At 40.8% G+C, this 22,125-nt stretch overlaps 2 protein-coding genes across 3 annotated transcripts in view; one reads left to right on the forward strand and one right to left on the reverse strand.

Moving 5' to 3' along the window:
- Nucleotides 1–22,125, forward strand: part of cenpv (centromere protein V) — a 278,526-nt gene that overhangs the window by 30,365 nt on the left and 226,036 nt on the right. The gene's annotated exons all lie outside the window — the stretch shown is intronic.
- The window catches only part of pigl (phosphatidylinositol glycan anchor biosynthesis, class L), a gene marked incomplete at its 5' end in the record, with an annotated part of 39,761 nt that overhangs the window by 16,234 nt on the left and 1,402 nt on the right, over nt 1–22,125 (reverse strand).

A 22,125-nucleotide genomic window follows, 5' to 3' on the forward strand; every position in this document is an offset into this window, starting at 1 on the left:
ACACACACACACACACACACACACACACACACACACACACACACACACACACACACACAACTTTCCCTTTCACTTGAACACCCCACATAGCTGCTGTGTAATGTATTGTGGTCAGAAGAAGCTCCACCCACTGCGGACAATCACTTAAGTGCGTGTTGTTTTGTTTTCTTGCTATGTTTTACTCCTAGACACCTTTATCAAACATCAAATATTAGAACAGAGAAAAGAAAGATAAAGAGAACAGAGTTGAGTAAGCAGACTGTAGGGTCAGGATCGAGAGACAGAAGCTCCAAAACATAGTGGGCTGCCTACATAGACAGTATTTTAAGTCATCGTAGGTGTGCTTGCGATGTGAAGGCTGTTCCAAAAGGTCTGTCTAATACAATTCTAAGGCAGCATCACATATACATTTTACGCAGACTGGAAATGGCAATCCAATAATGCAGTGCATTAGATGGTGTATGATGCAGGAGAAAGGTGGCAATAAATGTAGCTTATTATACATATATGTAATAAAATATTATATACATACACTATATTGCCAAAAGTATTGGGGCACCCCTCTAAATCATTGAATCCAGGTGTTCCAATCACTTCCATGGCCACAGGTGTATAAAATCAAGCACCTAGGCATGCAGACGCTTCTACAAACATTTGTGAAAGAATGGGTCACTCTCAGGAGCTCAGTGAATTCAAGCGTGGTAGTGTGATAGATTGCCACCTGTGCAATAATTCAATTTGTGAAATTTCCTCACTACTAAATATTCCACGGTCAACTGTTAGTGGTATTATAACAAAGTGGATTCCCCAATTGGGGACAACAGCAACTCAGCCACGAAGTGGTAGGCCACATAAAATCACAGAGAAAGCCATAAAGGAGAGAGAGAATATCAGCGCATGCTAAGGTGCACAGTGCACAGAAGTCGCCAAACTTTCTGAAGAGTCAATAGCTACAAACCTCCAAACTTTGTGTGGCTCAAGAACAGTGTGTAGAGCTTCATGGAATGGGTTTCCATGGCTGAGCAGCTGCACCCAAGCCTTACATCACCAAGTGCAATGCAAAGCGTTGAATGCAGTGGTGTAAAGCACGCCACCACTGGACTCTAGAGCAGTGGAGACGTGTTCTCTGGAGTGACGAATCACACTTCTCTGTCTGGCAATCTGATGGACAAGTCCAGTTTGGTGGAGGGGGGATTATGGTGTGGGGTTGATTATGGGGTTCGGTGTTTTTCGGGGGTTGGGCTTGGCCCCTTAGTTCCAGTGAAAGGAACTCTTAATGTTTCAGCATATCAAGATATTTTGGAAAATGTTATGCTCCCAACTTTGTGGGAACAGTTTGGGGATGGCCCCTTCCTGTTCCAACTTGACTGCACACCAGTGAACAAAGCAAGGTCCATAAAGACGAGAGCGAGTTTGGTGTGGAGGAACTTGATTGGCCTGACCTCAACCTGATAAAACATCTTTGGGATGAATTAGAGCGGAGACTGCGAGCCAGGCCTTCTCGTCCAACATCAGTGCCTGACCTCAAAAATGTGCTTCTAGAAGAATGGTCAAAAATTCCCATGAACACACTCCTAAACCTTGTGGAAAGCCTTCTCAGAAGAGTTGAAGCTGTTATAGCTGCAAACGGTGGGCCAATTCCATATTAAACCCTACGGATGTCATTAAAGTTCTATATGTGCATGTAAATGTATATGTGCATGTAAAGGCAGGCGTCCCAAACCTTTTGGCAGTATAGTGTCCGTCGAGGCATGGACTCCACTAGACCCCTGAAGGTGTGCTGTGGTGTTAGCAGCAGATCCTTTAAGTCCTGTAAGTTGCGAGGTGGGGCCTCCATGGATCAGACTTGTTTGTTCAGCACATCCCACAGATGCTCGATTGGATTGAGATCTGGGGAATTTGGAGGCCAAGTCAACACCTCAAACTCGTGCTCCTCAAACCATTCCTGAACCATTTTTGCTTTGTGGCAGGGCGCATTATCCTGCTGAAAGAGGCCACAGCCACCAGGGAATACAGTTTCTATGAAAGGGTATACATGGTCTGCAACAATGTTTAGGTAGGTGGTACGTGTCAAAGTAACATCCACATGGATGGCAGGACCCAAGGTTTCCCAGCAGAACATTGTCCAAAGCATCACGCTGTCTCCGCCGGCTTGCCTTCTTCCCATAGTGCATCCTGGTGCCATGTGTTCCCCAGGTGTTCCCCAGGTGTTCCCACAGGCCAGCCTTCACTCCCCAAGTGCATCAATGAGGATTGGCCGCCCATGACCCTGTCGCCGGTTCATCACTGTTCCTTCTTTGCACACTTTTGATAGATACTGACCACTGCAGACCGGGAACACCCCACAAGAGCTGCAGTTTTGGAGATGCTCTGACCCAATCGTCTAGCCATCACAATTTGGCCATTTTTCTTCTAACAGAAATCAATCTAATATGCTAATTTGGTGCTCAAGTTGTACTGTCTATTATTTTTATAGAAACTGAGATAAAACATTTTTGGATTCTTCAATTAATAGAAAGTTCAAAAGAACAGCATTTATTTGAAATGTCTTACTGACTCGTCTAAACTTTTGAACAGTGGTGAATATATTGTCAATAGCTTAACAGGCTTTTAAAACAAAGCCAGATAAACATTTTCAGAGGTGAAAAAGTTTATACATGAATTCTGACAGGCAGGAGGGCAAACAAAAATCGCTGGAGGACTCTGTATCTACACTGATTCAATGGCCAGATATTGGATATAGCAGGGCATAGTGGACTGTAATTGGCTGAGAGGGCTGGTTTGGCAGTGTATACCAGTTGGCACTGAATGTGTTAAAGACAGCCGGCAGCAAAGTCCCAGCTCAAGGTCAGGGGGTAAGATGAGGAGAGGGGGAGTGAAAATCAGAGTGAGGGAGAGAGAGATAATGAGAGAGAGAGAAACAGAGTTGAATTGAGGATACCTCCCTCTCTTGACAATGGGGCTTGACAGTTGTTTCTGTTTGTTTGTGATGGATCTGCACACAAATCAAATGTTGGTCAGGGTCACAAGGTCGCCTCTGGAGGATACCCTATCAGAGGCGGGGTGGGTGGGTGCGAGGTGCATGCTAGAAAATGGGGTGCCTAGAACTAGGCTATTGGGCAGTAGCTGTAGCAGTTAGGATAAGATGAAAGAGAGCATTGCCAGATCTGCAAAGACACTGAGTACAGTAGGTACTCATAAGATAATGTAAGAGATGGGACTTGACTTAACTTCAGAGAAAAAGAGATATGAATGCCAATAAATCTTTCAATATAATTACAACAACAACAAAAAAGATTTTATCCAAATAATATGAATTAATATCTTATGATTTATGCAGCACAACTGAAGCAAAAGTATAATTATTAGCTTGTGAGGCAGCACTGTTTTGATATTCATCAAACATCCTGGTTAGGGTTTATTCTTAGCCTTAAAGGGATAGTTCACCCAAAAATTTAAGTCATCCTAGGTGTATATGACATTCTTCTTTCAGAAGAATACAATCAGAGTTATATTAAAAAAGTCCTGGCTCTTCCAAGTTTTATAATGGCAGTGACTTGTTGGGTCATTTTTGAAGTCCATAAAAGTGCATCTATCCATCATATAACTGCTCCACACGGCTCCAGGGGATTATTAAAGGCCTTCTGAAGTGAAGTGGCGCGTTTGTGTAAGAAAAATATCCATATTTAAAACTTTATAGACTAAAATAACTAGCTTCCGGCGGTCAGCGGTTGTTACAAACTTAGTGTTGATCAAAACTCACGAAGGCGAAGGAGAACTTGGAACATGAACTTTAATGGAAAAAAAAAGACTCTCAGGAAACACTCAAACACCAGTATACATAGACATCGACAGACAAACACTGAGGGAGAACTGAAGACTAATGCTGCCTTCACGTGCTATCGGAAATTTCCTAATTCCCACTTTAGAAGTCGTGATTACAAGCTTGTTGCATTCAAGTGCTTTGTTGTCGGTGTGAACAGGAATCATGGTGGACACCAGGTTATTCTTGCCTATTTATTGGGAAAATCTTATTAAAACCATCATCATTTGTAGTCTCCCATGCACCGACAACCATTTAAACATTCCAGATAGTCCGCTTTCTGCTGATTCTGTAATTTCAGTCAAATGCAGGATATTTTCGCTGTGTACCAAACATACAATACGCTTCATATGATTACTCGTACATGTAAATATGTACTACATTGTAAGACAAGACGACCTAGCTGTTTTGGGAAAAAAACAATAAAACCACACCTGCCACAGCTGTTCTCCCCGCCACCATGTTTAAAGCTTATGACACGCCCATTTCGGGAATTGGGGTATCAAAATTATTTCCGAACTTCCCAGTGGTAAACACGACATCAGAGGGCGTTCATGTGCAATTTTTACCTAGGAAACTCGTATTTACGATAATTCCGATAGCACGTGAAGGCAGCATTAATACACAGGGCTAATTAACAAGTCACAGCTGGGACAAATTAACTACTGAGGGTAACCATGGGAACACAGGAGTGGCGGGAAAATGAATAAAGTAACATATGACAGAATCAAAAACACAACTGAAGCCAGACAAACATGTAACAGCGGTACGCAAGTCGACTTGCGCTAAAAGAGTAACCCCTACGTGATGTATAGGAGCATCGCAAGCTTTGAAACCTCTCGCAGATAGGACTGGGCAACAAACTCAAGCCCCTCTTCTCTTTCTATTTCTCTTTAAAAATTCTCATTTTAGACTCTAATTCATGACCAGTGTTTTGTTTTGCTCTATTCTCGATGCTTCTGCATTCGTCAATATGCATGCGTCAAGGGTTTAAGGGTCAAGTCGACTTGCGTAACGCTGCCCGCTGGAAGCTAGTTATTTAGTCTATAAAGTTTTAAATATGGATATTTTTCTTACACAAGCGCACCACTTCGCTTCAGAAGGCCTTTATTAACCCCCCGGAGCCGTGTGGAGCAGTTATATGATGGATTGACAGATTAAACTAACCCTTTAAACCCCTTCAGCACACACATTGTCAATAAAAACATAGTAAAATGTATCCCAGTATGTTTTACAGGAAAATACTATTATCTACATAAAAAATTCATATTTATTTAAATGTGTTACTTGCTGTTTTTTTTTATTGTTTGTGAATTTTGTTTCTTCACCAATTTTCCAGTGCATTATTCAAGATTCAAGAGTTTTATTTGTCACATACACAGTTATATACACAATATACAACTGGCAGTGAAATGTAAACAGGTCCGCTCCATGGACAGTGCAAATAACAGTTACAAGAAATTAAATAGAAATAGAATAAAGTTAGAATAAAAAGTATTAACATAAGTAGAATTATAAATAAATCAAGTAAAAGATAAAAATAGGAAATAAGATAAAAATAAAAATATAAAAAATATGTGGATGATAAGTGAGATAAACTGTAGACTTAAAAATAAGTGGTTAACATAAAATATATAATATGTATATATAAAGAAGTATAATGTGCAAGGTTTATTACAGGTTGTTACGCAGTAACAATAGGGACGTAAAGTAAAGTGCAGTGCAATTGCAGTATGTGGATGTTAATGTTGAAAGACCGTATGTTTATGCGTGTGCGGGGGTGAAGTGAAGTCACGTGACTGAGTTCAGGAGTCTGATGGCCTGGGGGAAGAAACTCCTCCTGAGTCTTTCAGTCTTTGCCATCAGGCTACGGAAGCGCTTACCAGATGGCAGCAGGGTGAAGTGAGAGTTTGCAGGGTGATTAATGTCTCTGATGATTTTAGTAGCTCTACCTCTGCAGCGTTTGGTGAAGATGTCCTGCAGAGACGGGAGAGCTGAGCCTGAGATGCGCTCGGATAAGCGCACCACTCTTTGCAGGGCTTTGCAGTCGTGACTGGTGCTGTTCCCGTACCACGCTGTGATGCACTGAGTCAGGACACTTTCTATCGCCCCTCGATAGAAAGTTTTCAGGATGGCTGGTGAAACCCTGAATTTCCTCAGCTGGCGCAGGTGGTACAGTCTTTGCCTGGCTTTTTTCACCTGTGTCTGGATGTGTGTAGTCCAGGTCAGATCCTCGGAGATGTTCACACCCAGGTATTTGAAGCTGCTCACTCTCTCTACCGGTGTCCCGCTGATCATGAGAGGGGAGTATGACCGATGCTGTCTCTTCCTGAAGTCCACAATCAGTTCTTTGGTCTTGTTAACATTCAGAGAGAGACAGTTGTCCTGGCACCATGATGTCAGTTGCTCCACTTCGTCCAAGTATGCCGTCTCATTGTTGTTGGAGATGAGACCCAGGACAACAGTATCATCAGCAAACTTGATGATCGAGGTGGAGCTGTGTGTGGACAAACAGTCATGGGTGTAGAGAGAGTAGAGCAGGGGACTCAGCACACAGCCCTGTGGAGCTCCAACACTCAGGGTGATGGAGGTGGAGGTGAACTGGCCTACTCTCACCGCCTGGGGTCTGCCAGTGAGGAAATCTTCAATCCAGAGGCAGAGAGAAGAATTCAGGCCTAGATCCAGGAGTTTGTGTGTTAGCTTAATGGGAACTATGGTGTTAAAGGCTGAGCTATAGTCAATAAATAGCAGCCTGACATAGTTCCCACTTTTGCTGTCGATGTGAGTGAGGCAGGAGTGAAGGACGTGAGAAATGGCATCTTCAGTCGATCTATTGGGACGATAGGCAAACTGAAGAGGGTCCAAAGTGTCAGGAATGGAGGAGCAAATGTTGTTTTTAATGAGTCTCTCAAAGACCTTCATGACTAAAGATGTGAGAGCCACTGGACGATAGTCATTTAGGCAAGAGGGTTTACTGATCTTAGGTACAGGGATGATGGAGGATCGTTTGAAGGAGGTGGGGACAACAGATGTAGCAAGGGACTCGTTGAATATGGATGTAAAGAGCCCTGCGAGCTGATCAGCACAGGACCGCAGAACACGACCTGAAATACCATCCGGCCCAGCAGCTTTCCTGACATCCACACGTTTGAGTGCCCTCCGAACCTCGTCCTCCGAGACAGAGATCACGTGACCGTTGCTGCTCTGAGGGACTCTCTCTGACGCGTCACTCGCCGGAGTCGCGCTGCCGCGATTACCATCAAAGCGAGCGTAGAAAGAGTTTAACTCGTTCACCAGTAACGGATCAGCTCTCACCTCTGCAGAGGATTTAGTTCCAAAAGCACAGATGGTTCTCAGTCCCTGCCACATCCGCCGGGAGTCGTTGAGTTGGAAATGAGATTCCACTCGGTCTTTATAGCGGAGTTTTGCGGCTTTAACGGCGCGCCGGAGAGCGTAACATGAAGCTTTGTACTCCCTCATATCCCCCGTTAGGAGACCGGCATTGTAAGCGGTGGTGCGCGAGTTTACTGCAGTGCGAATTGAACTGTCCACCCACGGTTTCTGATTAGGGAAGGACGTTATAGTTAATGTTTGTGTGGCTTGCTCTGTCAGTGTGTTAATAAAGCAGAGCGCCACTTCTGTGAACTCGCTGACGTCTTCAGAACTCGCGCGGAACATGTCCCAGTCGACGTCATCAAGAGCTGCCTGTAGCGTGATCTCTGAATGGGATGACCAGCGTTTGACTTCCCTCCTCACCGGGGGCTCTTGAACGAGCCTTTGTTTATATTCCGGTGTGAGGAAAATGGCGGCATGGTCCGATTTGCCAAAAGCTGGCTGTGAACGAGCTTTGTAGGCGTTCTTAAACGGAGAGTAGCAATGATCCAGTGTGTTTGCTCCTCGTGTGGGACAGGAGACATGCTGGTGAAAGTTTGGCAATACTTTCTTTAGGTTTGCTTTGTTAAAATCACCCGCGACGATGAAAGCAGCGTCGGGGTGTTTGTTTATGAAGCCGCTGGTCACATCATGGAGGGCAGATAGAGCCAGCCCCGTGTCTGCTTGTGGTGGAATATAAACGGCAGTGGTGATGACCGAGGAAAACTCCCTCGGCAGGTAGAAAGGCCGGCACATGAGAGTTAAATGTTCCAAGTGAGGCGAGCAGGATCGCGAAAGAATGGAGATGTTCCTAGGATCGCACCATTTCTTGTTTATCATGAAACACACTCCACCGCCTTTAGATTTCCCGGCCTCGGCTGTTCTGTCCATCCGAAAAACAGAGAAGTTCTCGGACGGCGTCACGGCTGTATCCGGGACCGCTGGCGTGAGCCATGTTTCGGACAGACAATAGATGTTGCAGTCTCTCATGTCCCGTTGAAAACTTATCCTGGCTCTAAGATCGTCCATCTTATTCTCCAAGGATTGGACATTTGCGAGCAAAATGCTCGGGAGAGGAGGGCTGAATGCTCTTTTTCTCAGTCTGTTGCGGATCCCAGCGCGTTTCCCGCGGTGTTTTTTGAATCTTCGCCGTCGACTCGAGTGGCCATTGTTCAACTCGGCGTCCCGGCGAATCTCAGATGGAAGATTGGAGAAAGTGTCCTGAAACAGGTCAGTGTAGCGGTAACCAATTTCCAGAAGTGTTTTGCTGTCGTAACAGATCAAAGCAGATGATCCGTTGGAAAAAATAGAGAGTAAAAGAGAGTAGAATAATAAATAAAAGCAAAGTCTTAGCGGAGTCTAATACAAAGTCTTATACCTCTTAATACAGACATTCAATTTTTATCTTTAAATTTAATGAAATCTAAATATTTAGTTAAAGCTTAGAGCTTTGAAGAAATTATTTTTAAGTTTAGAAACCACCACTGACTTCAGCAAAAATGTATCTGACAGTGATGCAGTTACAAAAGAATATCTTGGCCGCTGTTTTACATATGATGAAAGTGAACGAGAAATAGGTATGTCAAGCTCCAAAATGACAGAAAAACATCATAAAAGTATCACATAGTGGTATATATTTTAAGTAATACAATTGCTTTCTGTAACAAATAGACCAGTCTTGATAATTTGATAATGTTTTCCCTGCGCAGAAGCACTAAATGGACTGCACAAGTCACTTGTACAACAAAATTATCACATCATTGTGAATGATGCCAAACTGCTATCACATGTCTAAGTTTGGTCTGCTTTTTGTATGACCTCAAAAGACATATAATACAGCACATGGGCCACTTTTACGATACAGTGTTTTGACACTTTGGAGTAGGGCTGCAACGACGCGTAAATACGTCGACGTGCGTGAAATGCGTCGACGCGTCGGCGGCACATTATTTACGTTCTAGAATGGAACAGAAGATCTAGAATAATGGCAGCTTCTGCTCCCGGGCATAGTGAAAATAATCATTTTTCATATAAAGCCAGACCGCGACATTCAAAAGTGTGGGAGTACTTTAAACAGAAGCCGAATAAAACTGTGCTTTGTTCGCTCTGTAACGCCGGTTTCACACTGCGCGCGGTGGCAGAGCAGGAGCTGTGCGCGTGGAGAGCGGGAGCTTTCACACTGCCAATCACTGCCAGCCAAGTCCCGTTTTTTTCCGCGGAATTGGGCTACTTCTACACTGTTGCCGCGGGCTGTGTCTCATGTCCGCGGGTTGAAGCGATCCCAACTATGTGATATTTAGCCCCAGGAATGAGAATTTTAGCAGGCAGCCCTGAAAAAACCCCCCACATATTTAACCCCCCGAACGCGATTGGGCTTGTTTTGGGCTAGTTTTGAGTAACGAATGGGTGGGTTTTGTTGTGAAAACCTGGCAACCCTGCTGCCAGTGTGAACCGTGGCGCGTGTATTGCAACAGACGGTCACATTTTCCGGGGTTCTTCTCCGACCCCAGTACGTCTCGTGCTTTTATTTATTATGGGCTGCATATATCTCCTGTTAATGCGACCTTGTTCCCCTCTGTCCCAAACACATATGCATAATAACATGTTGTATATAGGTAGTTTCCATGATTAAAGTAACATTAAAGTTAAGATATTCCTCTAGCTTTAATCATTTAAATGTGTCTTTGAAGTTTGGGCAAAAACTTCTGGCAGCTTTAGTCGTTGTTAATGCGCATGTATCTTCAAAATAGACGACTAGTTATACTATATTAAAACTATGCTGAAAGCTCCTGTATGTGAACCTTTTGCAGATAAATACAAGTGCATTTTCGTTTACTATTGACACAAATCAATAAGTAAATCATACTCAACTACTATAGTAAACAACTTTTCCTAATTAGGCCTACTCTGTTTACATTTTATGATGAATAGTATCATTATATATTATGTTTAAAAAGCTTCTTGTGTTCATATATTTCATTATAAAATGGCATACAATGTACACTACCCTTCCTGAAATACAATTAATATTGTCATCATTCATTGATTTCATGTTAAAATAATATACAAATTCACTACCCTCTTTGAAATACAATAATCAGTAAAAAAGAATCATAAGATTAATCCGGAAAAATAATCGTTAGATTAGTCGACTAATCGAAAAAATAATCGCTAGATTAGTCGACAGAAAAAATAATCGCTAGATTAGTCGACAGAAAAAATAATCGTTAGTTGCAGCTCTACTTTGGAGCTTGACAACCTCGCCCCCCCTTTCAATTTTTTATAATGGTAAAGCATGGATACTCAAAACTTCACATTCAACGTGCAAAGGAACGATGAATGTGGAAAAATGGAAAAATGAATGTGGCTTCAGTATGGCATGAGGATGAGTAAATGATGACAGATTTGTGGGTGACCTGTCGCTTTAATAATTGTAGCACATACACAACCATTCTTTCCAAAGTCAACAACAACTCTGAGCACACCTTACACCTTCCAGAACCAAGAACAAGAGAAAATGGAACAGAAAGAGATAATGATAATGAAATAAAGAAAGAGAAAAAACACACATGATCTACCTGATAAAGAAAGAGAAAAAAACACACATGATCTACCTGACCTTTTTCAGAATGGATCAAGCCAGAGTGTTGGCCTCACTATAGCAACAGTCAAATGCCCCATAGTAACCTCTCTTCTCCCTCCCTCCCTTCCTTCTCTCTCTCTCTCTCTCTCTCTCTCTCGCTCGCTCACTTACTCGCCCGAATGTGTAATTGCTTGCAGGCATCTGAATGCAGCAGATGAACTTTAGCCTACTGAGGAGGCGGTGTGTGTGTGTGTGTGAGTGTGAGAGAGAGCAGAGAGGGTGGGGGGGGGGGGGGGGGGGGGACTGGCAGCATTTGTTTTGTCTGGTCACATGGGGCCAGGGCCGCCTTTCCGTTACAAGGCCCCGGTGCATGCTGGGAAAAGCTGACTGCTGAACAACAGTTAACCCTTCCAGCATGGAAAATATCTGACTGAAATGGGTTCAGGTTTATAGTCGTGTTTGTGCAGATTTATTTGAGTATAAGAAGCACTTTTATCAGTCAGTAGCTCTGCAGTGCAGAAAACTCTAAAGCTCAAGCTACATTTTTTCATTCATTTAGATGTCCAGGAGCAGCCAAACAGCCTTCTCAGCCAAATTTAGAACACCTACTAAAATAAAATTACACTCTCAAATACTTGGCACAAAACAGCCCTGCAGCTTTCACGATATAATACAGAGAACATTGCTTTATGATGAAAAGAAGGGGAGCAAATCAAGAAAAATGGTAGGGAACACATCATCTGAGCGTTTCTGCCACAGAAGAGATATAGAAACCCCAAATGTGTGTTTTTTGGGAGTGTTTTCCCCCCCCACAAAAAGCTCTTGGCAGGGAGTGCATTTGCAGTGCTGTCTGGTAATTGTGTTAACAGAGCTCATCTCTCTAAGGGTCTTGACCTGCCATCAGCCCCAACACCCACCTGACCCCAATTTTTATTCTCTTCCTGCAGCCTATACATCACACAAGGTTTAGTTTCCTTGCCGAATCAATTTATAATTAAATATGGAAGGTGATGAATGCTATTTTTCCCCCCTCTTGTCGCTACTGTCCAATGCAGTCATACATTTACATATTATTCAAATATAATTTTTGGCAAACATTGGTTTTATAGCTATATTATATATGAATAAAACATTAATAGTCAAAACTATGAGATACTAAATCATAATTAAAATAGACAAAAAGTAATAATATTATGACATAAAAAGTCAAAATAGTCATAAAAAGTAATAATTATGACGACAAGTCGAAATTAACAGTAATCGATTTTTTGTTAATTTCAACTTTCGAGGAGATAAAAAGTCATAATTATGAAAACGTCACAATTTTCAACTTTTTATGCATAATTATGAATTATTATCACTCATACCATGGGATTGTTGAATGCTTAATTCAGCATTCATGCTTACTTCTGAAGAGCTATGAAGCTATGCACAGCACAGTTCCATATCACTTTGCCAAATTATTTCAGTTATATCCTACAGCCTAAAACAGCAATTGAACCAAAACCCACAAAGATACTAACCAAGCAAACAATAGAATACAAATGACAAACAATTGCCATTTCTCACTACATGACTTTTTATTATCTATGGCAAGCCACTTTCCTTCTCCAGCTCTCTCTCTGTACACACACACACACACACACACACACACACACACACACACACACACACACACACACACACACACACACACACACACACACACACACACACACACACACACACACACACACACACACACACACACACTGTACAGACACTCACACACAGATGGAAACGTACATGTGTACAGAAACATGTTAGCTCTGCCTGGCGATCAACTTTTCGATAAAACCAAAAAGCTACATATAATTTCTCAGTAACGAGGTGGTAACGTTTCTGTTTTCGAAGCAGTTAAACTTATAGCTTTGCTTATTAGAGACGCTGTTGCCGAACACAGTTGAGAGTTTTACAATTATTCCTGACATCATTTCCAATTAGTATATATTCAACTTTTTATCTAATAATTTTACCAAAGCCTGATTTTTTTTTTCTTTTTTAACGGAAATGGGCTTCCATAAATATTATATTGGTATCAGTAATTTTATTAGGGTTTTTTTTTTATTCACATTTAATTCTTTAAATAATTCTAAAAGTTAATTTGGAATTAAATGAGAAAACATATTTGCTGTGAAAACAGTCCAACCTTAAGAGTATAGGTTCCTTTATAAATTCTCAGACAGCCTCTGTGGAAATGCAAGAGCCATGTATAACGGTATATGCATATCTGCCCAGTTCAAGGGAACTTACAAACTAACAAAAACTAGCCTAACACACACTGAAAGCTCTCAACACATGACAGAGACACAGAGAGAGACCTGTAAGAGGAAGTAAACAGAGGACAGGCACTCAACCTGATGTCACCCAGCCAGGCAGGTGGACTGTGTGGTCTGTGTTCAGGTTCAGACAGACAGAGAGTACATCTGTCTGCCTGAATGAATAATACAGAAAAAGAGAGAGAAAAGAGCACAGGGGTCGACTAAGTACAAGTTCAGTGGAGCGTGTTCAGATGTGCTCTTATCACAAAAGCACTCCCATGATGCATTGCCTCGGACAGAATGTAGGTGGAAAAAATGGATGTGCACCGGAGAGAGCAAAGCAACTCTGAGAAGAGGGTCACAGTACTCATTCAGAGCCCATGAGGACACACTCTGAGATGGTAAGATACAACAAAGTAAGATACAACAGAACTTTACAATCAGAGTGTACATTGAAATGGATATCGCACACACTCACATAACAATTCAATTAATCAGACAGACAACTTTTAACTGCCAGCAAACAGATAATATAATTAGAGATGATGACCGCAAGTTCATGAGGTCTACATAGTCAGACATTTGAGAGCTGGTATAAAGTCTGATCCACTCTGCAGATAATTCTGACTGAAAACCACCAACTTAAACAGGAAGAGATTGTCTGACCAACATGTACAGTGTTCAACCTTTTAGTTTTCTTCACATGTTCAGGGTAGGAATGCACTGATTACAATTCTAGCTGTTATTGTTATTAGCTCAATAAAAATAAATACTATTTTGTCTAAAATAACCTAAAATAACTTTTTTGGTCAATGTCAAATCAATGTTATGATTATAAATGTACAGCATCAAAAATGGATAACAATTTAAAGATGAATGAAACAATTTTTTTTAATTCACACTAGATGATGGTTTAAATTAATCTAAAAATAGTCAGAATCAAGCAAGAACAAATAATTCATAGGATTAATAATGCGGGTAAATACCTATATTGACCAAAACCAATATATTAAAGGGATAGTTCACCCAAAAATGAAAATGAGCCCATGCATGATTTACTCACCCTCAAGTCATCCTAGGTGTATATGACGTTCTTCTTTCAGACAAATACAATCAGAGTTATATATATATATATATATATATAAAACAAATTCTGGCTTTTCCAAGCTTTATAATGGCAGTGAATGTTGCTCTGCATAAAAGTGCATCTATCCATCATAAAGCTGCTCCACACGGCTCTGGGGGGGTTACTAAAGGCCTTTTGAAGCGAAGCAATGCTTTTGTGATAGGAAAATATCCATAATTAAAACTTTACCAACTGTAATCTCTAACTTCCGCTAACTGTCGTACGGGTGTTCATGAGATAATGGCGTATACTGAGCAAAAATCCCAGAACCACACGGGGGGACCTAGTGAATGACCTGCAGAGAGCTGGGACCAAAGTAAAAACCTCCTTCCATCAGCAAGGGCACTGAAGATGAAACATGGCTGGGTCTTTCAGCATGACAATGATCCCAAACACACCGCCCAGGCAACGAAGGAGTGGCTTCGTAAGAAGCATTTCAAGGTCCTGGAGTGGCCTAGCCAGTTTTCAGATCTCAACCCCATATAGAAAATCTTTGGAGGGAGTTGAAAATCGGTGTTGCCCAGCGACAGCCCCAAAACATCACTGCTCTAGAGGAGATCTGCATGGAGGAATGAGCCAAACTACCAGCAACAGTGCATAAAAACCTTGTGGAGACTTACAGAAAACTTTGACATCTGTCATTGCCAACAAAGGGTATATAACAAAGTATTGAGATTAACTTTTGTTATTGACCAAATAATTATTTTCCACCATAATTTGCAAATAAATTCTTTAAAAATCAGACAATGTGATTTTCTGGATTTTTATTTAAAATAAATCTTCATAGTTGAAGTGTACCTATGATGAAAATTACAGGCCTCTCTCATCTTTTTAAGTGGGAGAACTTGCACAATTGGTGGCTGACTTAATACTTTTTTTCCCCACTGTAAGTCCAGATATATTGTGCATCCCTGTATTTTAAGTAAAGGGAATTGAAGGGCAAATATTGAGAGTTGATCTTTTGCTGCCTCACAAAACTTCCAACGACTAGCAAGCACCTTGCAAAAAACAACTTAGTTTCCTAGTGGACTGATAAAAACCTGTGGACCCTGATGCCAGGATATTATGTAGCAGGCTAGCCGCCAGCCAGTCAGACAGCAATTTCTGACTTCAACCAGTTCCAACCAGTTCTGCATACAATGTACTTGAGTGAGCGGTCTGTGAATGTCTGAGACTGAGACCAAAGTCCACAAGACTTTGTCACTCTAACTATGTGCACTCATGTAATCTTTGTCTACTCAGTTGAGTGTGTGTGTGTGTGTGTGTGTGTGTGTGTGTGTCAATGTACTCAATGTACTACAGCACAGCGGTCAGTGCTGCTGACTGCAGGGAATGAATAGGATCATTGCATGCACACCGATCACTGATCACTACACAGCAACCTTTCCTGAACCAGCTCAGAGCCCAGATGACCCTGCTAGGACACACACACACACACACACACACACACACACACACACACACACACACACACACACACACACACACACACACACACACACACACACACACACACACACACACACACACACACACACACACACACACACACACACACACACACACACACACACACACACACACACACACACACACACACACACACACACACACACACACACACACACACACACACAAGCTTAAACGTGCACATTAAATCTAGAGATTATCACAGTTGCTAAGGTAATGCTATGCAACCGAAAGACAGAGAAGCTCATCTTTCAGATTTATGCGTTATCAGTTCACTGCAGTCGTCAGTTAACTATGCTCCAGTGAAATCTGTAACATACTTTAGATTAAATAAAAACAGATTTAAAAAAAAAAAAACAGATCAGGATGACCTTGATTAGAGTTTTTCAGAGTGAAGCGAACTACACTGTACCAAAGCTCACTTTTAGTTACTCGCAATCTGGGTTTTTGGCAAATGCAGGGTGAGATTAAAGCCTTGTGTGTTTGTGTACGTGCTTGTGAATGACTATAGAGGAAAGGATCATAAAGATTACAGTGTCAGCTACTGGGTGAAGACTGAGATACGGTGGATAAGGTCAATGAGGAAAATGAGTCAGAATGGGTCAAAGTTTATTCTGTGTGTCCATTAGGTTAAAAAATAAAGATAGGGCAAGCAATAGAGAGAGACGTACAGGCGGACTGGGCGTTGTGCCAGCTGATTATGAAAGTTCCAGGTGGGTGTCTGAGTTTACATGATACTTATGACCTAGTCAACACACACACTCCCAGGCTTCTCAGAACACACTCTGATTCCCCGTACCGCCACTAGAGCGGTCTAAAACAAGACGACTGCTCACTGACCCCACACTTAAACAAAGAGTTCGTACCACACACACAGTGATCTAAACGACCCAAATGGAGGTAAATGTGTCCAAAGCAGTCAAAACAAGGGCGTATCTGATCATCCAACACACCAGGAAATGTTGTCTTGTTACATTTGGGACAGCTAGAGGGTCTATTAGTGCTTTAGTTTTTCCATCCTTCCAAGAAACCAACAAATTCTAAATGTGGAGAAGTTTAAGCCATGCGATGGTGCTTTGGACCTCTGGGGCTCCGCAGAATTTAAGCACAAAAACACCAATGCCAAGAAGGAAGCTTTAGAGCGCAGTTTACTAAAGGAACGGATTCATGCAGGGAACAACTGCAGGCAGGGTGGGTCACAGCACTTGGAAAACAGCCTGGAAAACATATTACCATGACTATGCAAATTCTTTTGGAAGAACTTGAATTTGTGACACATGCATCATGCACAATGCTTGCCATTCTCTGGGTAGACAGGAAAACTCTGGTTTATGTACTTTTACAAAATCCCATTCAAGCAAAGTTTTTAAAAAATATTTATTTTCCCATCTAAATATGATTTTTCAGCAAGAGGCTTGCAATTATTTCCAGAGGAACTGGACTAGCTAAAGACTATTCAGAGTATAAGCAGTCTGAATTTTATTGTCATCCAGCCTGTCCAACATTTTAATTATTTTGAACAAAAAACAAATACCCATTTCCAACATGACATTTTGACTGGAATGAACGGTTACTGTAGCGTAGATGGATGGAACAAGGGCACACACTAAACATTTTTTTTGTTTCCAGTAAAATGCCTAAAAAAAATTTTTTGTTTGTTTTCAAAGAATTCCAAAAATCTTTAATCAGGTTTAAGAAAATCTCAAGAAAGACTTGTGAATGCACTGTGACTTGTATTGTGTTTCTTCTAGTCCTCTCTCAATGAAAGGCAATAAAATAAAATATTATGTTCTGTTGTGAGACACTTCCTCAAGATTTAATAATGAGCTTAATTTTTTTTTATTTTTTTTTCATAATTTCCATACAATGTGCATATAGTCCATTACGTTGATTTTTCTTAACTCAATGGCAATTTATTTATTCATTACAATTTAAGCATACACCTGACAAAACTTTGTAAGATTTAATAACTTTAAGTCAAATACATAGTCGAAACATTTAAGAAAATATATTTTTCCCCAGCTGCAAGCTAAAATCCAAGCACACAGTGAACAAGTGGTATCTGAAATGCTGAATGATTCCTAACTACATTTTCCCAAATGTGGATTTAAGGTCTTTGGGAATAAAAAGGATTTAGTTTACTCAGCAGGAAAAAAAAAAAGAAATGACTAAAACTGCATCAAAAACAAAAAAACCTTCCATTTTATACTTCTTCTGAAAGAAGGTGTTAGCAGTAGAACTATGCTCAGAAGAGACAACATTTTATAATTATGTATAAATTCTCTCTCCTACACACACACACAGCATAAATGCAACAACAGCATATTGCCTGGCAAAACTTCAGGTGATGTTTCAACATCTGAGTCTTATAAAAGCACCCAAGTGATGGCTAATACCACTTACAGAAAATATAGACATATAAACCATGCAGAGGTAACAAATTTTACCATTGCAGGTTTCCCTCTAAAATTTCATCTGAGGCTATTAACATTGTTCAGCAATCACACTAGTTTAAAAATTTGGAGTCAGATTTTTTTATGTTTTTGAAAGTCTCTTATGGACTGCATTTATTTTATTTGATCAATAAAATACAGTAAAACCAGTAATAATGTGAGTTATTATTACAATTTAAATTAACTATTTTCCATTGACCATTGTAATAACTTTTTAAAATGTAATTATTCCTGTAATGGCAAAGCTGAATTTTCAGCATTACTCTTCAATGTCTTCAGTGTCACACGATCCTTCAGAAATCATTCTTATTATTATCAATGTTGAAAACAGTTGTGCTGCTTAGTATTTTTGTGGAAACAGTGACACATTTTTTCAAGATTCTTTGATGGTTAAAATTCAAAAGAACTGCATTTATTTGAAATAGAAGTATTTTGTCATGCTATACATCTCTTTACTGTCTTTTTTATCAATGTAATGTGTACTTGATGAATAAAAGTATAGTAAAAGAACAAAAGTAATAATACAAGAATACAATTATTAATATTACTAACCCTAAACTTTTCAATGGTGTAAATATTACTGATACATGTCTATATGCCAGACTCTGGCACAGCTAACCAATGACGTGGGAATATGTGGGTAGGTATTTGGCCAGCCTGTATTTTGAAAATCTGGAATATAGTTAATATTTATTAGAGTAAATGAGAAAAACAGCTGATGATTCAGGAAAACACTGAAAATTCAACTGTGACTAAGAAAAGACCATGCAGATGTGAGGAGCTCACAACATCGCCAAACTAATATTTGGTAATTGTGGGATCACAATGACTATTTTAGAAAATCCTGCCTCATGTACTCTTTTTTTTTTTCATAGGGTTCTCAGGGGGGTGGAGGACTGCCCTCTTTTAGTCTCCCGGCCTGGTCATTTATGTCCTACGGTGACAGAGCGAGCTCCCATACATCAGCTTGAGCTGTCTGTGCCTCTGTTGTGACAAGAATGGAGGGGTTTCATTTGTAGCCCGGCCACTCTTTGCTCACAGGGCAGCCAGGGGAGAAGAGGAGGGGCCAGACCCAGCATGGTACCCTTAATGTGTGTCCTCGCTACGGATGAAGCCTCGGGGGGATGGCCACACTGGACCTAAATGTTTATTTTCATAGCATTAATTCAACACCCCCACCATGAGTAGACGAGGGCCTATTGTCAATGTTGGGCGCTGATGGATTGACACAATCTTTATTATCTCAATGGAGTTTTGCTGAAGATGGCAGGTCTGTGCATCTTACTCATCAAGTGAGCTCTTTATCATGTTCATTCATCATAAGCAACTGCATAGTGCAAGAAAATCTGCAATATAATGGATTTGCATCATTCATGTAAATGCAACTGTGCTCAGGTCAAATTAATTAATTAATTTAGTGGTAATTGTAGAGAGATATCTTATTATATATTTTATAAATTATTTTATATTGTTCTATAGTATGTCATATACATATATGTGTATTTTAACGTTTAAAGCCGTTTTTGCTGCTTAATATTGTGTAAACTGTGATCATTTTGTTCAAAAGAACAGCATTTATTTGAAGCCATAAAGTCCAAGGAATTGTCTGTAAGACAAGACCTCCATGACAGGATTGTATTGAGACACAGATCTGGGGAAGGGTACAGAAATATTTCTTCAGCATTGAAGGTCCCAATGAGTACAGTCAGGGCTCCAGACTAACTTTTTTCACTAGGAGCACAGTGGCCCCCAACTGAAAACTTTAGGGGCACAGCCAGAAATTTTAGGGGCGCACGCCGTAAATCAACATGCTAACCAAATCTACTAATTTCCACTGTATTACTAATAGGGATCGGTATCGTTAAGGTTTTAATGGGATTACTACTCTTACCGATACTGCTTATCGGTACTTTAACAGTATTCTTACCGGTTCTTTTTATTATACTTTATATTTTTTATTTAAAAAAACATAATTACGAACATAATTAACATGGCTTTATAATCTGAAAAGTAAAATATCTATAGCAAAAGAAACCGCAAAGTTTGAACAAAAATATAAAACATCTAATGTGTAAATGGACCAGTGTGCAGGCATTCGGAAGGTCTGCTAACATTAATATTACAGTAAAGAACAAACCTACAAAGAAATCTAATAAAGTAATGAAATGTAAAATAACACTGCATAGTTTGCACTGTATAAATTGATAAATTAATGCTTATAAAAGCTAAAGTATTAATTCAAGAGATGTGAATATTTTCTATTTGCCTTTAGTCGATTCGAATTAATGGCTCAATCGTCAGCAGGTTTATTAGACGCTGCCCCTTTAAGACCGATCGACTGTAGAACTAATAATATCATATTCTCCTATTTCTCCAAACTATTTACGCCCATTTAAGATATAAACTGTTAAAATAACTACTTTACAATCTGGTCATTTTGACACCGGCTATTTGTTTTTTATTTGATGGTTTAGACGCGCACACGAAGCCTAAAATATTAAGTGCAAGTCGGTCCATTTCTCAGCACACACACATAAGCCGCGTTGAAGTTGGAAACAGCGTCTCTTGCGCGGATTATTGTGCATTTAATAGCTCTTTATTATCAAACACATCCCGCAGTTTAGCAACAGTAGAGACTGCAGTTTACAACAATCACTGAATCTGACGTTTAGTTTAGGTTTAAGGAGAAATGACAACGCAGCTGTGAAGGGAAGGATGAGCTCGACTGAACACGGAATAGTTTTACCTCATACCATCTTTTTATAATTCTTGGAAGCCAAAATTGAAAATAAAATTCGATTAATATCACAGCACATCCCTAAAGTTTAAGCAGACTAAACTTTTGTTTAGTTCTTGGCCATCGTCCCTCATTAAGCTGACTGTGTGTTGTGTTCGCTGTAGCTCCACGTGAGAGCTCGCTCGCTTTCTCTCTCTTCTGGATTGCGAATGGCAAAAATGCATCACGGACAAATGGTTTAATATTATCTCGTATAGAAACGACTGGCAAAGATAGAATTTGCCAGACATAACGTCTATCAATTATAATTAGTAAGTGTATTTTCTTAATTTCTCCAGTACCGACAGCAGGCAAATTTACTGGTCGCACATGTGCGACTGGATGTAAAATTCAGTCGCACACTCTCAAATTTTAGTCGCAAAATGCGACCATTTAGTCGCACTCTGGAGCCCTGCAGTGGCCTCCATCATTCGTAAATGGAAGAAGTTTGGAACCACAAGGACTCTTCTAGAGCTGGCCGCCCGGCCAAACTGAGCGATCGGGGGAGAAGGGCCTTAGTCAGGGAGGTGACCAAGAACTCGATGGTCACTCTGACAGAGCTACAACGTTTCTCTGTGAAGAGAGGAGAACCTTCCAGAAGAACAACCATCTCTACAGCACTCCACCAATCAGGCCTGTATGGTAGAGTGGCCAGACGGCACATGGCAGCACGTCTGGAGTTTGCTAAAAGGCACCTGAAGAACTCTCAGACCATGAGAAACAAAATTCTCTGGTCTGATGAAACAAAGATTGAACTCTTTGGCTGAATGGCAATCGTCATGTCTGGAGGAAACCAGGCACCGCTCATCACCTGGTCAATACCATCCCTACAGTGAAGCATGGTGGTGGCAGCATCATGCTGTGGGGATGTTTTTCAGCGGCAGGAACTGGGAGACTAGTCTGGATCGAGGGAAAGATGAATGCAGCAATGTACCGAGACATACTAGATGAAAACCTGCTCCAGAGCGCTCTGAACCTCAGACTGGGGCGAAGGTTCATTTTCCAACTAGACAAAAAGCCTAAGCACACAGCCAAGATAACAAAGGAGTGGCTACGGGACAACTCTGTGAATGTCCTTGAGTGGCCCAGCCAGAGCCCAGACTTGAACCCGATTGAACATCTCTGGAGAGATCTGAAAATGGCTGTGCACCGACACTCCCCATCCAACCTGATGGAGCTTGAGAGGTCCTGCAAAGATGAATGGGAGAAACTGCCCAAAAAA

This window comes from Gobio gobio, assembly GCF_949357685.1.
Source record: "Gobio gobio genome assembly, chromosome: 4".
NCBI lineage: Eukaryota > Metazoa > Chordata > Actinopteri > Cypriniformes > Gobionidae > Gobio > Gobio gobio.